Below are 19,514 nucleotides of genomic sequence, written 5' to 3'. Positions count from 1 at the left end.
TATACTCCATGTACAGGGTGTATACAGCTATATACTCCATGTACAGGGTGTACACAGCTATATACTCCATGTACAGGGTGTACACAGCTATATACTCCATGTACAGGGTGTACACAGCTATATACTCTATGTACAGGGTGTATACAGCTATATACTCCATGTACAGGGCGTACACAGCTATATACTCCATGTACAGGGTGTACACAGCTATATACTCCATGTACAGGGTGTATACAGCTATATACTCCATGTACAGGGCGTACACAGCTATATACTCCATGTACAGGGTGTACACAGCTATATACTCCATGTACAGGGTGTATACAGCTATATACTCCATGTACAGGGTGTACACAGCTATATACTCCATGTACAGGGCGTACACAGCTATATACTCCATGTACAGGGCGTACACAGCTATATACTCCATGTACAGGGTGTATACAGCTATATACTCCATGTACAGGGCGTACACAGCTATATACTCCATGTACAGGGTGTACACAGCTATATACTCCATGTACAGGGTGTATACAGCTATATACTCCATGTACAGGGTGTACACAGCTATATACTCCATGTACAGGGTGTACACAGCTATATACTCCATGTACAGGGTGTACACAGCTATATACTCCATGTACAGGGCGTACACAGCTATATACTCCATGTACAGGGTGTATACAGCTCTATACTCCATGTACAGGGCGTACACAGCTATATACTCCATGTACAGGGCGTACACAGCTATATACTCCATGTACAGGGTGTATACAGCTATATACTCCATGTACAGGGCGTACACAGCTATATACTCCATGTACAGGGTGTATACAGCTCTATACTCCATGTACAGGGTGTACACAGCTATATACTCCATGTACAGGGTGTACACAGCTATATACTCCATGTACAGGGTGTACACAGCTATATACTCCATGTACAGGGTGTATACAGCTCTATACTCCATGTACAGGGTGTACACAGCTATATACTCCATGTACAGGGTGTACACAGCTATATACTCCATGTACAGGGTGTACACAGCTATATACTCCATGTACAGGGTGTACACAGCTATATACTCCATGTACAGGGTGTATACAGCTATATACTCCATGTACAGGGTGTATACAGCTCTATACTCCATGTACAGGGTGTACACAGCTATATACTCCATGTACAGGGCGTACACAGCTATATACTCCATGTACAGGGCGTACACAGCTATATACTCCATGTACAGGGCGTACACAGCTATATACTCCATGTACAGGGTGTACACAGCTATATACTCTATGTACAGGGTGTATACAGCTATATACTCCATATACAGGGTGTACACAGCTATATACTCCATGTACAGGGTGTACACAGCTATATACTCCATGTACAGGGTGTACACAGCTATATACTCCATGTACAGGGTTTACACAGCTATATACTCCATGTACAGGGCGTACACAGCTATATACTCCATGTACAGGGTGTACACAGCTCTATACTCCATCTACAGGGTGTATACAGCTCTATACTCCATGTACAGGGTGTACACAGCTATATACTCCATGTACAGGGTGTACACAGCTCTATACTCCATGTACAGGGTGTACACAGCTATATACTCCATGTACAGGGTGTACACAGCTATATACTCCATGTACAGGGTGTACACAGCTATATACTCCATGTACAGGGTGTACACAGCTATATACTCCATGTACAGGGTGTATACAGCTATATACTCCATGTACAGGGTGTATACAGCTCTATACTCCATGTACAGGGCGTACACAGCTATATACTCCATGTACAGGGCGTACACAGCTATATACTCCATGTACAGGGCGTACACAGCTATATACTCCATGTACAGGGCGTACACAGCTATATACTCCATGTACAGGGCGTACACAGCTATATACTCTATGTACAGGGCGTATACAGCTATATACTCCATATACAGGGTGTACACAGCTATATACTCCATGTACAGGGTGTACACAGCTATATACTCCATGTACAGGGTGTACACAGCTATATACTCCATGTACAGGGTTTACACAGCTATATACTCCATGTACAGGGCGTACACAGCTATATACTCCATGTACAGGGTGTACACAGCTCTATACTCCATCTACAGGGCGTATACAGCTCTATACTCCATGTACAGGGTGTACACAGCTATATACTCCATGTACAGAGTGTACACAGCTCTATACTCCATGTACAGGGTTTACACAGCTATATACTCCATGTACAGGGCGTACACAGCTATATACTCCATGTACAGGGTGTACACAGCTATATACTCCATGTACAGGGCGTACACAGCTATATACTCCATGTACAGGGTGTACACAGCTATATACTCCATGTACAGGGCGTACACAGCTATATACTCCATGTACAGGGTGTACACAGCTATATACTCCATGTACAGGGCGTACACAGCTATATACTCCATGTACAGGGCGTACACAGCTATATACTCCATGTACAGGGCGTACACAGCTATATACTCCATGTACAGGGCGTACACAGCTATATACTCCATGTACAGGGCGTACACAGCTATATACTCCATGTACAGGGTGTACACAGCTATATACTCTATGTACAGGGCGTATACAGCTATATACTCCATGTACAGGGTGTACACAGCTATATACTCCATGTACAGGGTGTATACAGCTATATACTCCATGTACAGGGTGTACACAGCTATATACTCCATGTACAGGGCGTACACAGCTATATACTCCATGTACAGGGTGTACACAGCTCTATACTCCATCTACAGGGCGTACACAGCTATATACTCCATGTACAGGGTGTACACAGCTATATACTCCATATACAGGGTGTACACAGCTATATACTCTATGTACAGGGTGTATACAGCTATATACTCCATGTACAGGGCGTACACAGCTATATACTCCATGTACAGGGTGTACACAGCTATATACTCCATGTACAGGGTGTACACAGCTATATACTCCATGTACAGGGCGTACACAGCTATATACTCCATGTACAGGGTGTACACAGCTATATACTCTATGTACAGGGTGTATACAGCTATATACTCCATATACAGGGTGTACACAGCTATATACTCCATATACAGGGTGTATACAGCTATATACTCCATGTACAGGGTGTACACAGCTATATACTCCATGTACAGGGCGTACACAGCTATATACTCCATGTACAGGGTGTACACAGCTCTATACTCCATCTACAGGGCGTACACAGCTATATACTCCATGTACAGGGTGTACACAGCTATATACTCCATGTACAGGGTGTACACAGCTATATACTCTATGTACAGGGTGTATACAGCTATATACTCCATGTACAGGGCGTACACAGCTATATACTCCATGTACAGGGTGTACACAGCTATATACTCCATGTACAGGGTGTATACAGCTATATACTCCATGTACAGGGCGTACACAGCTATATACTCCATGTACAGGGTGTACACAGCTATATACTCCATGTACAGGGTGTATACAGCTATATACTCCATGTACAGGGTGTACACAGCTATATACTCCATGTACAGGGTGTACACAGCTATATACTCCATGTACAGGGTGTATACAGCTATATACTCCATATACAGGGTGTATACAGCTATATACTCCATATACAGGGTGTATACAGCTATATACTCCATGTACAGGGTGTATACAGCTATATACTCCATGTACAGGGCGTACACAGCTATATACTCCATGTACAGGGTGTACACAGCTATATACTCCATGTACAGGGTGTATACAGCTATATACTCCATGTACAGGGTGTATACAGCTATATACTCCATGTACAGGGTGTACACAGCTATATACTCCATGTACAGGGTGTATACAGCTATATACTCCATATACAGGGTGTATACAGCTATATACTCCATATACAGGGTGTATACAGCTATATACTCCATGTACAGGGTGTATACAGCTATATACTTCATGTACAGGGTGTATACAGCTATATACTCCATGTACAGGGCGTATACAGCTATATACTCCATGTACAGGGCGTACACAGCTATATACTCCATGTACAGGGTGTACACAGCTATATACTCTATGTACAGGGTGTATACAGCTATATACTCCATATACAGGGTGTACACAGCTATATACTCCATGTACAGGGTGTACACAGCTATATACTCCATATACAGGGTGTATACAGCTATATACTCCATGTACAGGGTGTACACAGCTATATACTCCATGTACAGGGTGTACACAGCTCTATACTCCATATACAGGGTGTATACAGCTATATACTCCATGTACAGGGTGTATACAGCTATATACTCCATGTACAGGGTGTACACAGCTCTATACTCCATCTACAGGGTGTACACAGCTATATACTCCATGTACAGGGTGTACACAGCTATATACTCCATATACAGGGTGTATACAGCTATATACTCCATGTACAGGGTGTATACAGCTATATACTCCATGTACAGGGTGTACACAGCTATATACTCCATGTACAGGGTGTATACAGCTATATACTCCATGTACAGGGTGTACACAGCTATATACTCCATGTACAGGGTGTATACAGCTATATACTCCATATACAGGGTGTACACAGCTCTATACTCCATATACAGGGTGTACACAGCTATATACTCCATGTACAGGGTGTACACAGCTATATACTCCATGTACAGGGTGTACACAGCTATATAATCCATGTACAGGGTGTATACAGCTATATACTCCATCTACAGGGTGTACACAGCTATATACTCCATGTACAGGGTGTACACAGCTATATACTCCATGTACAGGGTGTATACAGCTATATACTCCATGTACAGGGTGTATACAGCTATATACTCCATGTACAGGGTGTACACAGCTATATACTCCATGTACAGGGTGTACACAGCTATATACTCCATGTACAGGGTGTATACAGCTATATACTCCATGTACAGGGTGTACACAGCTATATACTCCATGTACAGGGTGTACACAGCTATATACTCCATGTACAGGGTGTATACAGCTATATACTCCATGTACAGGGTGTACACAGCTATATACTCCATGTACAGGGTGTACACAGCTATACAGCTATATACTCCATGTACAGGGTGTATACAGCTATATACTCCATATACAGGGTGTATACAGCTATATACTCCATGTACAGGGTGTACACAGCTATATACTCCATATACAGGGTGTACACAGCTCTATACTCCATAAACAGGGTGTACACAGCTATATACTCCATGTACAGGGTGTACACAGCTATATACTCCATGTACAGGGTGTATACAGCTATATACTCCATATACAGGGTGTATACAGATATATACTCCATATACAGGGTGTACACAGCTATATACTCCATATACAGGGTGTATACAGCTATATACTCCATGTACAGGGTGTATACAGCTATATACTCCATGTACAGGGTGTATACAGCTATATACTCTATGTACAGGGTATATATATGTTGTATATATTGTGGCCCGATTCTAAAGCATCGGGTATTCTAGAATATGCATGTCCCCGTAGTATGTGATTCGCGGCAGACTGTGCCCGTCGCTGATTGGTCGAGGAAACCTTTATGACATAATCGTCGCCATGGCAACCATTAGGACATCTACGTCGATACTGTGCCCTTCGCCAATCAGAGACGCGGGATTTCCATTATGACATCATCGTCGCCATACTATGCCCGTCGCTGAGACGCGGGATTTCCAGGACAGACAGACAGACAGACAGACAGACAGACGGAAAAACCCTTAGACAATTATATATATAGATACACTCCATATACAGGGTGTATGCAGATATATACTCCATATACAGGGTGTATACAGATATATACTCTATGTACAGGGTGTATACATATATATACTCCATATACAGGGTGTATACAGATATATACTCCATATACAGGGTGTATACAGCTATATACTCCATATACAGGGTGTGTACAGATATATACTCTATGTACAGGGTGTATATATATATATATATATATATATATATATATATATATATATATATATATACACTCCATATACAGGGTGTATACAGATATATACTCCATATACAGGGTGTATACAGATATATACTCTATGTACAGGGTGTATACATATATATACTCCATATACAGGGTGTATTCAGATATATACTCCATATACAGGGTGTATACAGCTATATACTCCATATACAGGGTGTATACAGATATATACTCTATGTACAGGGTATATATATATATATATATATATATATATACACTCCATATACAGGGTGTACACATATATATACTCCATATACAGGGTGTACACATATATATACTCCATATACAGGGTGTATACATATATATATATACTCTATATACAGGGTGTACACATATATATACTCCATATACAGGGTGTATACATCTATATACTCTATGTACAGGGTGTAAACAGTTATATACTCTATGTACAGGGTGTATACAGCTATATACTCCATATACAGGGGTTATACACAGATATATACTGTGTGTACAGGGTGTATACAGCTATATACTCTATGTACAGGGTGTATACAGCTATATACTCTATGTACAGGGTCTATACAGCTATATACTCTATGTACAGGGTGTACATATATATATACTCCATATACAGGGTGTACACATATATATACTCCATATACAGGGTATATACAGATATATACTCCATATACAGGGTGTATACATCTATATACTCTATGCACAGGGTGTATAAATATATATACTCCATATACAGGGTGTATACATATATATACTCCATATAAAGGGTATATACAGATATATACTCCATATACAGGGTGTCACGATGGTATGAAATATCATAAGTTTAGTTCTCTTGCTAGCATGCTGTGGGCTAAGCCCCCCTCCTTGGAGTGATTCAGCAACAGCTCGTAGCTGCAAATTCCTGACTTTCCTTCTCAGAGAGTGTGGGGGTTATGAGAGCCAAGGTATTTACGACCGGCATTTCCTGCCGTGTAAGCTCTTATCCAGTTATAACTGGACTAGAGACTTCTAGAATCTATGAAAGTTCTTTGTTCTGTTTTTGTAAGATATTACGCAAACCGTTTAAGTTAAGACCACAAAAACATATATTTTTAATCTCCATCGAAGCATCTATCCAGCACTCTAAAGACGAGTTTCTAACTCCATCTGGTAAAGAAGTAGGGATTTCTCGGTAAATATGTATCCCAGACAGGACATATTTGATCTCATTAGAATGCCCACGTTAATCCGAGATGAATGCTGGGTTTGTTACGACTATGACATGTTGTGTAGCGAAGTTATAGAAAGTAGATAAATTTAAGGTTGAAGTGCTCAGAATGTAGAGAGGAGGGTTTGGAAAAGCCAGCCCTTTCTGTGAGGTCACAGGCTGTAGGTTTTAAGTGCTGGCCGGCGTCCAAGAGAGGGAGATTTGAGTTTTTACCTGAAGAGCCCAGAGTGCACGCCCTGATACACTGGGATAGATGGAAAGTTCCCCTAGCCTGTTGCCTGCAATGCTTTGAACAACTGTAAGTGTTATTTCTCATGTTATTCCCTGTTTTTTTATAATTACCTTGTACATATTTGCAATTGTCTCATTTGTAACATCTTTGTAAAATATTTTGATAAAGCACTGCCTACATTTTGTGGGGTATATTATTTCATGCCAGTTCTTTCTTCATGCTCTAAAAACGTACCCTAAGTCTTCTTGAAGGGAATTTACACTACTGTTTTGGGTTAGCTTCGGACCCGTTTAATCGAAGCTGGTGACAGTGATACCGTGCAGGCTTTTGGGTGATGTTGTAGCGACTGCGGCGTTAATAATTATTGTTCCTGCCTGAATGGGAGTAGTTATCGCGTCGCTGCAGCGTGCCCAATAGCCCTTACATAGCAGGCAGCCTTTCTGGCGACTACCCTAGGTGCAGTACCTAATCTGACCTGCGGGTAAAGGGGGCGCCAGAGAGCTGCAAGTGTTAAGTGGAACTGTAAGCGGGATAAATAAGTCCCTGCAGTTCGTGGTATATTGAAGAGCAGTGGGATACCTAGAATAAGCCCCTGCTGTAAACTAAGGTCAATAGCCTTGTGTGTGTCTTTTTATCACATTGTGGAGTGGAGGGATAGCTAAGATAAGCCCCCCTGCACATGTGATAGCCGTCTGTTGGCCTAAAGTCACCCCGATCAGTGACTTAAGGGTGACGGTCACGGTGTGGATCCCTGACATATTGGTGGAAGCGGCTAAGGGATCGTGACACAGGGTGTATACAGCTATATACTCCATATACAGGGTGTATACAGCTATATACTCCATATACAGGGTGTATACATATATATACTCCATATAAAGGGTATATACAGATATATACTCCATATACAGGGTGTATACATCTATATACTGTATGTACAGGGTGTATACATTGTATGCAGGGTGTATGCATTCTTTGCGTCTGGAGGAGAGAAGGTTTTTCCACCAACATAGAAGAGGATTCTTTACTGTTAGGGCAGTGAGAATCTGGAATTCCATGCCTGAGGAGGTGGTGATGGCGAACTCAGTCGAGGGGTTCAAGAGAGGCCTGGATGTCTTCCTGGAGCAGAACAATATTGTATCATACAATTATTAGGTTCTGTAGAAGGACGTAGATCTGGGGATTTATTATGATGGAATATAGGCTGAACTGGATGGACAAATGTCTTTTTTCGGCCTTACTAACTATGTTACTATGTTACTATATACATATATATACTCCATATACAGGGTGTCAGGGTGTATACAGATATATACTCCATATACAGGGTGTATACAGATATATACGCCATATACAGGGTGTATACATCTATATACTCTATATACAGGGTGTACACATATATATACTCCATATACAGGGTGTATACATCTATATACTCTATGTACAGGGTGTAAACAGCTATATACTCTATGTACAGGGTGTATACAGCTATATACTCCATATACAGGGGTTATACACAGATATATACTGTGTGCACAGGGTGTATACAGCTATATACTCTATGTACAGGGTGTATACAGCTATATACTTTATGTACAGGGTCTATACAGCTATATACTCTATGTACAGGGTGTACATATATATATACTCCATATACAGGGTATATACAGATATATACTCCATATACAGGGTATATACAGATATATACTCCATATACAGGGTGTATACAGATATATACTCCATATACAGGGTTATACATCTATATACTCTATGTACAGGGTGTATACAGCTATATACTCTATGTACAGGGTGTACATATATATATACTCCATATACAGGGTGTATACATATATATACTCCATATACAGGGTATATACAGCTATATACTCCATATACAGGGTGTACACAGCTATACACTCCATGTACAGGGTGTATACATATACAGTACAGACCAAAAGTTTGGACACACCTTCTCCTTTAAAGATTTTTCTTCAAGAGGTAGTCACCGGGAATGGTCTTCACTTCACAGGTGTGCCCTGTCAGGTTTAATAAGTGGGATTTCTTGCCTTATAAATGGGGTTGGGACCCTCAGTTGTATTGTGCAGAAGTCTGGTGGATACACAGCTGATAGTCCTACTGAATAGACTGTTAGAATTTGTATTATGGCAAGAAAAAAGCAGCTAAGTAAAGAAAAACGAGTGGCCATCATTACTTTAAGAAATGAAGGTCAGTCAGTCTGAAGAATTGGGAAAACTGTGAAAGTGTCCCCAAGTGCAGTGGCAAAAACTATCAAGCGCTGCAAAGAAACTGGCTCACATGAGGACCACCCCAGGAAAGGAAGACCAAGAGTCACCTCTGCTTCTGAGGATAAGTGTATCCGAGTCACCAGCCTCAGAAATCGCAGGTTAACAGCAGCTCAGATTAGAGACCAGGTCAATGCCACACAGAGTTCTAGCAGCACACACATCTCTACAACAACTGCTAAGAGGAGACTTTGTGCAGCAGGCCTTCATGGTAAAATAGCTGCTAGGAAACCACTGCTGAGGACAGGCAACAAGCAGAAGAGATTTGTTTGGGCTAAAGAACACAAGGAATGGACAATAGACCAGTGGAAATCTGTGCTTTGGTCTGATGAGTCCAAATTTGAGATCTTTGGTTCCAACCACCGTGTCTTTGTGCAACGCAGAAAAGGTGAACAGATGGACTCTACAAATGCCTGGTTCCCACCGTGAAGCATGGAGGAGGAGGTGTGATGGTGTGGGGGGGCTCTGCTGGTGACACTGTTGGGGATTTATTCAAAATTGAAGGCATACTGAACCAGCATGGCTACCACAGCATCTTGCAGCAGCATGCTATTCCATCTGGTTTGCATTTAGTTGGACCATCATTTATTTTTCAACAGGACAATGACCCCAAACACACCTCCAGGCTGTGTAAGGGCTATTTGACGAAGAAGGAGAGTGATGGGGGCTACGCCAGATGACCTGGCCTCCACAGTCACCAGACCTGAACCCAATCGAGATGGTTTGGGGTGAGCTGGACCGCAGAGTGAAGGCAAAAGGGCCAACAAGTGCTAAGCATCTCTGGGAACTCCTTCAAGACTGTTGGAAGACCATTCCCGGTGACTACCTCTTGTACCTCATCAAGAGAATGCCAAGAGTGTGCAAAGCAGTCATCAAAACAAAAGGTGGCTACTTTGAAGAACCTAGAATATAAGACATATTTTCAGTTGTTTCACACTTTTTTGTTGTATATAATTCCACGTGTTAATTCATAGTTTTGATGCCTTCAGTGCGAATGTACAATGTTCATAGTCATGAAAATACAGATAAATCTTTAAATGAGAAGGTGTGTCCAAACTTTTGGTCTGTACTGTATATATACGTATATATGTGTATACTAGATCAGAGGTGTCAAACTGCATTCCTCGAGGGCCGCCAACAGGTCATGTTTTCAGGATTTCCTTGTATTGCACAGGTGATAATTTAATCACCTGCACAGAATGATTCCAGCACCTTGTAGAATGCTAAGGAAATCCTGAAAACATGACCTGTTGGCGGCCCTCGAGGAATGCAGTTTGACACCTCTGTACTAGATGGTGGCCCGATTCTAACGTATCAGGTATTCTAGAATATGCATGTCCACGTAGTATATTGCACAGCCCACGTACTATATTGCCCAGCCACGTAGTATATTGCCCAGCCACGTAGTATATTGCCCAGTGACATAGTATACAGCAGAGAGCCACGTAGTATATTGCCCAGCCACGTAGTATATTGCCCAGTGACATAGTATACAGCACAGAGCCACGTAGTATATTGCACAGCCATGTAGTATATTGCCCAGCCGCGTAGTATATTGCCCAGCCATGTAGTATATTGCCCAGCCACGTAGTATATTGCCCAGCCACGTAGTATATTGCCCAGCCATGTAGTATATTGCCCAGCCGCGTAGTATATTGCCCAGCCATGTAGTATATTGCACAGCCATGTAGTATATTGCCCAGCCGCGTAGTATATTGCCCAGCCATGTAGTATATTGCCCAGCCGCGTAGTATATTGCCCAGCCATGTAGCATATTGCCCAGCCACGTAGTATATTGCACAGCCCACGTACTATATTGCCCAGCCACGTAGTATATTGCCCAGCCACGTAGTATATTGCCCAGTGACATAGTATACAGCACAGAGCCACGTAGTATATTGCCCAGCCACGTAGTATATTGCCCAGTCACGTAGTATATTGCCCAGCCATGTAGTATATTGCCCAGCCACGTAGTATATTGCACAGCCATGTAGTATATTGCCCAGCCACGTAGTATACTGCCCAGCCACATAGTATATTGCCCAGCCACGTATGTCACAGGTTAAAAAATAAAAAATAAACATATACTCACCTTCCGAGGGACCCTTTTATTTCTGTCGCCTCCTTCTCGCACAGGCGCGTAGGACCTGTGATGACGCCGCGGTCACATGACCGTGACGTCATGGCACGTCCTTCTCACAGACCATCCTTGCCAACGGAACCTGCCGCTTGCATGGAGCGGTCACCGGAGCGTCACGAGGAGTGGGAAAGGCAGCGGAAGGTGAGTATATAATGATTTTTTATTTTTTAAATTATTTTTAACATTAGATGTTTTTACTATTGACGCTGCATAGGCAGCATCAATAGTAAAAACTTGGTCACACATGGTTAATAGCGGCGATAATGGAGTGAATTACCCGCGGCATAACGCGGTCCGTTACCGCTGGCATTAACCCTGTGTGAGCGGTGACTGCGGGGCGTATGGAGGGACTAATCGGACTGTGGCCGTCACTGATTGGTCGCGGCAGCCATGACAGGCCGCTGGCGAGAGCAATCAGCGACTTGGATTCCATGACAGACAGAGGCCGCGACCAATGAATATCCGTGACAGACAGACAGACAGAAGGACAGATGGAAGTGACCCTTAGACAGTTAAATATTGTGGCGATACGCTACCTGAGTGTGTTGGGGACACTCGCTTGGCATGGGATTTAAGCACTCAGGCACGATTTCTCCACTTAAACAGTCTATTCCGGTTTATTAAACGTCATAAACCATAACACAAACAGTTCATTATACCGCCATATCAGCATATCACATACGGTTTTACATTGCCTTCAGTGGTCACACTGGTATCTCTCTCCATTACTGTTCATTACATGCATCAACGGAACATATTAAACCCCGACAGTCTGTTCCAATGGCAGATACGTCTCTGCCGTATATATCACAGGTTTTTCCCATACCAGGGATTACCTCACAGGAGCTCCGGCTCCACACACTGACTCCTGCCAGTGCTGGTTCACAGGGAAACTGCCTCACTGGGATCACCGTCCTTGTGACTAGGGCACCTCAGATAGTCCAGACCCACAGTAGGAACTGTAGCTTCCCCAACACAGAAACCGTCTCAGGCTCTGTAGATGCAGCCTTTCCATGCGCTTCCAGGAAGACCAATCACAGACTCTTCCAACACACAGGCCATCAGTCCATGATCTTATCAGGTGCTTACAGGACTCCAGTCCATCCGCGGACAATCCAACACTCTGACCATTCCAGGACTCACACTCTTACCAGGTGCTTGCAGAACTCCAGCCCATACCAGGACAATCCAACACCTCAAGCATTCAGTCCATAGCCTCAGCAGTGTTTCCAGGACTCCAGTCCATCCCAGGACAATCCAACACACGGGCTATTGCAGGACTCACTCTTCCCAGGTGCTTGCAGGACTCCAGCCCATACCAGGACAATCCAACACACAGGCCATCAGTCCATGATCTTATCAGGTGCTTACAGGACTCCAGTCCATCCCAGGACAATCCAACACACGGGCTATTGCAGGACTCACTCTTCCCAGGTGCTTGCAGGACTCCAGCCCATACCAGGACAATCCAACACCTCGAGCATTCAGTCCATAGCCTCAGCAGTGCTTCCAGGACTCCAGCCCACTTCAGGACAATCCAACACACAGGCTATTGCAGGACTCACGGTCTCAGTGCCTCCAGGACTCCAGCCCATACCCGGACAATCCAACACTAACCGTACATCAGGTCCCGGTCTCAGGTGCTTGATACCAGGATACCAGGATACCAGGAGTCTCCAACACCGACCGTCCAGGACCTTGCACATGGACCAAACGGATCCATACACAGGAACCACACAGGAACATGTGACCCACACCCTGGTCACATTACATACCTGTAACCACTCCCCTGGGTGCGCGTGTGTGTGGCTAATCTGACCCTCCCATCTCTCATAACTAGCCCTGCCAATCTCCCATTAGCATTACACAACTACTTGTGGGACTACAGGTCCCAGCACACCAACCAAACTTCAGATTGACAGCACAGAGTGTCTTCCTCTGCAACACACACACCGGCCATTAACACTCCTGCCGGACTTAGTCTCATAACTTTTATGCCTCCAATCGCATCTTGAAGCACACACACAGCGCCCCCTGGCTGTAACGTGGGTCACCGCACCACAATATATATATATAATATATATATAAGCGTATATATATATACTAGCTGAAGAGCCCGGCGTTGCCTGGGCATAGTAAATATCTGTGGTTAGTTATAGCACCTCACTTCTCTTATTTTCCCATCACGCCTCTCATTTTCCCCCTCACATCTCTCATTTTCTCCCTTACATCTCTCATTTTCCCCCTCACTCCTCTTATTTTCCCCCTCACTCCTCTCATTCCCCCCTAACACTTGTCATTTCGACCTCACATCTGTCATTTTCCGATCACTCCACTATTTTCCCTCACTCCTCTCATTTTGCACTCACACCTTTTCATTTTCACCTCACACCTCTCATTTTCTCCTCACACCTCTCATTTTCTCCTCACACCTCTCATTTTCCCCTCAGTAAATACACTGTGTTCCAAATTATTATGCAAATAATATTTCCTCATATTTTCTCTAAATTACCTATCTGAATTGCAGTCATTGTTATTTTCCAGTCATCTACTATCTAATATATAATTGCCTAGAATACTACTTCCTGCAACTTGTGCCAACTTCCGTGGCTTTGTCCGGAGCTAATGTCCGGAGCTAATGTCCGGAGCTAATGTCCGGAGATAAGTGACGTCACCAGTATCCTACACCCAGGCAGAGCACAGGGGCCCCAGGCAGCATATGGGGCCCCAGGCAGAGCACAGTGGCCCCAGGCAGAGCACAGGGGCCCCAGGCAGCATATGGGGCCCCAGGCAGAGCACAGTGGTCCCAGGCAGAGCACAGGGGCCCCAGGCAGCCTATGGGGCCCCAGGCAGAGCACAGTGGCCCCAGGCAGAGCACAGGGGCCCCAGGCAGCATATGGGGCACCAGGCAGAGCACAGTGGCCCCAGGCAGAGCACAGGGGCCCCAGGCACAACATGGGGCCCCAGGCAGAGCACAGGGGCCCCAGGCAGAGCACAGGGGCCCCAGGCAGCATATGGGGCCCCAGGCAGAGCACAGGGGCCCCAGGCAGAGCACAGGGGCCCCAGGCAGCATATGGGGCCCCAGGCAGAGCACAGGGGCCCAAGGCAGCATATGGGGCCCCAGGCAGAGCACAGTGGCCCCGGGCAGAGCAAAGGGGCCCCAGGCAGAACACAGGGGCCCCAGGCAGCATATGGGGCCCCAGGCAGAGCACAGGGGCCCCAGGCAGCATATGGGGCCCCAGGCAGAGCACAGTGGCCCCAGGCAGCACATGGGGCCCCAGGCAGAGCACAGTGGCCCCAGGCAGAGCACAGGGGCCCCAGGCAGCATATGGGGCCCCAGGCAGAGCACAGTGGTCCCAGGCAGAGCACAGGGGCCCCAGGCAGCTTATGGGGCCCCAGGCAGAGCACAGTGGCCCCAGGCAGAACATGGGGCCCCAGGCAGAGCACAGTGGCCCCAGGCAGAGCACAGGGGCCCCAGGCAGAACATGGGGCCCCAGGCAGAGCACAGGGGCCCCAGGCAGAGCACAGGGGCCCCAGGCAGCATATGGGGCCCCAGGCAGAGCACAGGGGCCCCAGGCAGCATATGGGGCCCCAGGCAGAGCACAGTGGCCCCAGGCAGAGCACACACCAAATCGGAGGCCGAGGGGCCCCGCCAACCAAATCGGAGGCCGAGGGGCCCCGCCAACCAAATCGGAGGCTGAGGAGCCCCGCCCACCAAATCGAAGGCCGAGCAGCCCCGCCCACCAAAGCGGAGGCCGAGGGGCCCCGACCACCACATCGGAGGCCGAGGGGCCCCGCCCACCAAATCGGAGGCCGAGGGGCCCTGCCCACCAAATCGGAGGCCGAGGGTCCCCGCCCACCAAATCGGAGGCCGAAGGTCCCCGCCCACCAAATTGGAGGCCGAGGGTCCCCGCCCACCAAATCGGAGGCCGAGGGGCCCCGCCTACCAAATCGGAGGCCGAGGGTCCCCGCCCACCAAATCGGAGGCCGAGGGTCCCCGCCCACCAAATCGGAGGCCGAGGGGCCCCGCCCACCAAATCGGAGGCCGGGGGTCCCCGCCCTCCAAATCGGAGGCCGAGGGGCCCCGCCCACCACATCGGAGGCCGAGGGGCCCCGCCCACCAAATCGGAGGCCGAGGGTCCCCGCCCACCAAATCAGAGGCCGAGGGGCCCCGCCCACCAAATCGGAGGCCGACGGGCCCCACCCACCAAATCGGAGGCCGAGGGTCCCCGCCCACCAAATCGGAGGCCGAGGGTCCCCGCCCACCAAATCGGAGGCCGAGGGTCCCCGCCCACCAAATCGGAGGCCGAGGGGCCCCACCAACCAAATCGGAGGCCGAGGAGCCCCGCCCACCAAATCGAAGGTCGAGGGGCCCCGCCCACGAAAGCGGAGGCCGAGGGTCCCCGCACACCAAATCGGAGGCAGAGGGACCCCGCCCACCAAATCGGAGGCCGAGGGGACCCGTGTTGTGAATTTGCTTTTTGCTCCCTCTAGTGGTTACTAGTTTTTTGACTCTGGTTTTTCTGTCATTCCTTTTATCCGCACCTGGGTCGTTAGTTAGGGGTGTTGCTATATAAGCTCCCTGGACCTTCAGTTCAATGCCTGGCAACGTAGTTATCAGAGCTAGTCTGCTGTGCTCTTGTCTACTGATCCTGGTTCCAGTTATATCAGCTAAGTCTGCCTTTTGCTTTTTGCTATTTGTTTTGGTTTTGTATTTTTGTCCAGCTTGTTCCTTATCTATATCCTGACCTTTGCTGGAAGCTCTAGGGGGCTGGTGTTCGCCCCCCGGACCGTTAGACTGTTCGGGGGTTCTTGAATTTCCAGTGTGGATTTTGATAGGGTTTTTGTTGACCATATAAGTTACCTTTCTTTATTCTGCTATCAGTAAGCGGGCCTCTCTGTGCTAAATCTGGTTCATTTCTGTGTTTGTCATTTCCTCTTACCTCACCGTCATTATTTGTGGGGGGCTTCTATCCAGCTTTGGGGTCCCCTTCTCTGGAGGTAAGAAAGGTCTTTGTTTTCCTCTACTAGGGGTAGCTAGATTCTCCGGCTGGCGCGTGTCATCTAGAATCAACGTAGGAATGATCCCCGGCTACTTCTAGTGTTGGCGTTAGGAGTAGATATATGGTCAACCCAGTTACCACTGCCCTATGAGCTGGATTTTTGTATTCTGCAGACTTCCACGTTCCTCTGAGACCCTCGCCATTGGGGTCATAACAGTTTGCCAGGCCAGTATTAAATGTTTAATGCATTGCAGAAGAGGGATTATAAGAAAGAAGATTCTGAGGTTTTTTTTTTCTTCTTCCCCTTTACCTCAGAGTGGCTATGCTTGCTGCAGACATGAATGTCCAGACCTTGATTACAAGTGTGGACCAGCTGGCTACTCGTGTGCAGGGCATACAAGACTATGTTATCAGAAATCCTAGGTCAGAACCTAAAATACCGATTCCTGAACTGTTTTCCGGAGACAGGTTTAAGTTTAGGAATTTCGTGAACAATTGTAAATTGTTTTTGTCCCTGAGACCCTGTTCATCTGGAGATTCTGCTCAGCAAGTAAAAATTGTTATTTCGTTCTTACGGGGCGACCCTCAGGATTGGGCTTTTTCGCTGGCGCCAGGAGATCCGGCATTGGCTGATCTTGATGCGTTTTTTCTGGCGCTCGGTTTACTTTATGAGGAACCCAATCTTGAGATTCAGGCAGAAAAGGCCTTGCTGGCTATGTCTCAGGGGCAGGACGAGGCTGAAGTGTATTGCCAAAAATTTCGGAAATGGTCCGTGCTGACACATTGGAACGAGTGTGCACTGGCCGCTAATTTTAGAAATGGCCTTTCTGAAGCCATTAAGAATGTTATGGTGGGTTTTCCCATTCCCACAGGTCTGAATGATACTATGGCACTGGCTATCCAAATTGACCGGCGGTTGCGGGAGCGCAAAACCGCAAATCCCCTCATGGTGTTGTCTGAACAGACACCTAATTCGGTGCAATGTGATAGAAAAACCGCAAATTCCCTCATGGTGTTGTCTGAACAGACACCTGATTTAATGCAATGTGATAGAATCCTGACTAGAAATGAGCGGAAAATTCATAGACGCCGGAATGGCTTGTGCTACTACTGTGGTGATTCTACACATGTTATCTCAGCATGCTCTAAACGTATAGCTAAGGTTGTTAGTCCTGTCACCGTTGGTAATTTGCAACCTAAATTTATTCTGTCTGTAACTTTGATTTGCTCACTGTCATCTTATCCTGTCATGGCGTTTGTAGATTCAGGTGCTGCCCTGAGTCTCATGGATCTCTCATTTGCTAAGCGCTGTGGTTTTACTCTTGAACCATTAGAAAATCCTATTCCTCTTAGGGGTATTGATGCTACACCATTGGCAGCAAATAAACCGCAGTATTGGACACAGGTTACCATGTGCATGACTCCTGAACACCGCGAGGTGATACGTTTTCTGGTTTTACATAAAATGCATGATTTGGTTGTTTTAGGGCTGCCATGGTTACAGACCCATAATCCAGTCCTGGACTGGAAGGCTATGTCAGTCTCAAGTTGGGGCTGTCGTGGTATTCATGGGGATTCCCTGCCTGTGTCTATTGCTTCTTCTACGCCTTCGGAAGTTCCGGAGTATTTGTCTGATTATCAGGATGTCTTCAGTGAGTCTGAGTCCAGTGCACTGCCTCCTCATAGGGACTGTGACTGTGCTATAGATTTGATCCCAGGCAGTAAATTTCCTAAGGGAAGACTGTTTAATCTGTCGGTACCTGAACATACCGCTATGCGTTCATATATCAAGGAGTCTCTGGAGAAAGGACATATTCGTCCGTCTTCTTCCCCTCTTGGTGCGGGATTCTTTTTTGTGGCAAAAAAGGACGGATCTTTGAGACCTTGTATTGATTATCGGCTTTTAAATAAGATCACTGTCAAATTTCAGTATCCTTTACCGCTGTTGTCTGACTTGTTTGCCCGGATTAAGGGTGCCAAGTGGTTCACCAAGATAGACCTTCGTGGTGCGTACAACCTTGTGCGTATTAAGCAAGGTGATGAATGGAAAACCGCATTCAATACGCCCGAAGGTCATTTTGAGTACTTGGTGATGCCTTTTGGGCTCTCCAATGCGCCTTCAGTTTTTCAGTCCTTTATGCATGACATTTTCCGGAAGTATCTGGATAAATTTTTGATTGTTTATCTGGATGATATTTTGGTTTTTTCTGATAATTGGGATTCGCATGTGGAGCAGGTCAGGTTGGTCTTTAAAATTTTGCGTGAAAATTCTTTGTTTGTCAAGGGCTCAAAGTGTCTCTTTGGTGTACAGAAGGTCCCCTTTCTGGGGTTCATTTTTTCCCCTTCTGCTGTGGAGATGGACCCAGTCAAGGTCCGAGCTATTCTTGATTGGACTCAGCCCTCGTCAGTTAAGAGTCTTCAGAAGTTCTTGGGCTTCGCTAACTTCTACCGTCGTTTTATCGCTAATTTTTCTAGCATTGTGAAACCTTTGACGGATATGACCAAGAAGGGCTCCGATGTAGCTAACTGGGCTCCTGCTGCCGTG

Source organism: Ranitomeya variabilis, chromosome 7 (assembly GCF_051348905.1).
Source record: "Ranitomeya variabilis isolate aRanVar5 chromosome 7, aRanVar5.hap1, whole genome shotgun sequence".
NCBI classification, from domain to species: domain Eukaryota; kingdom Metazoa; phylum Chordata; class Amphibia; order Anura; family Dendrobatidae; genus Ranitomeya; species Ranitomeya variabilis.
The sequence above is the reverse complement of the archived record's forward strand: the minus strand, read 5'-3'. Positions refer to the sequence as shown.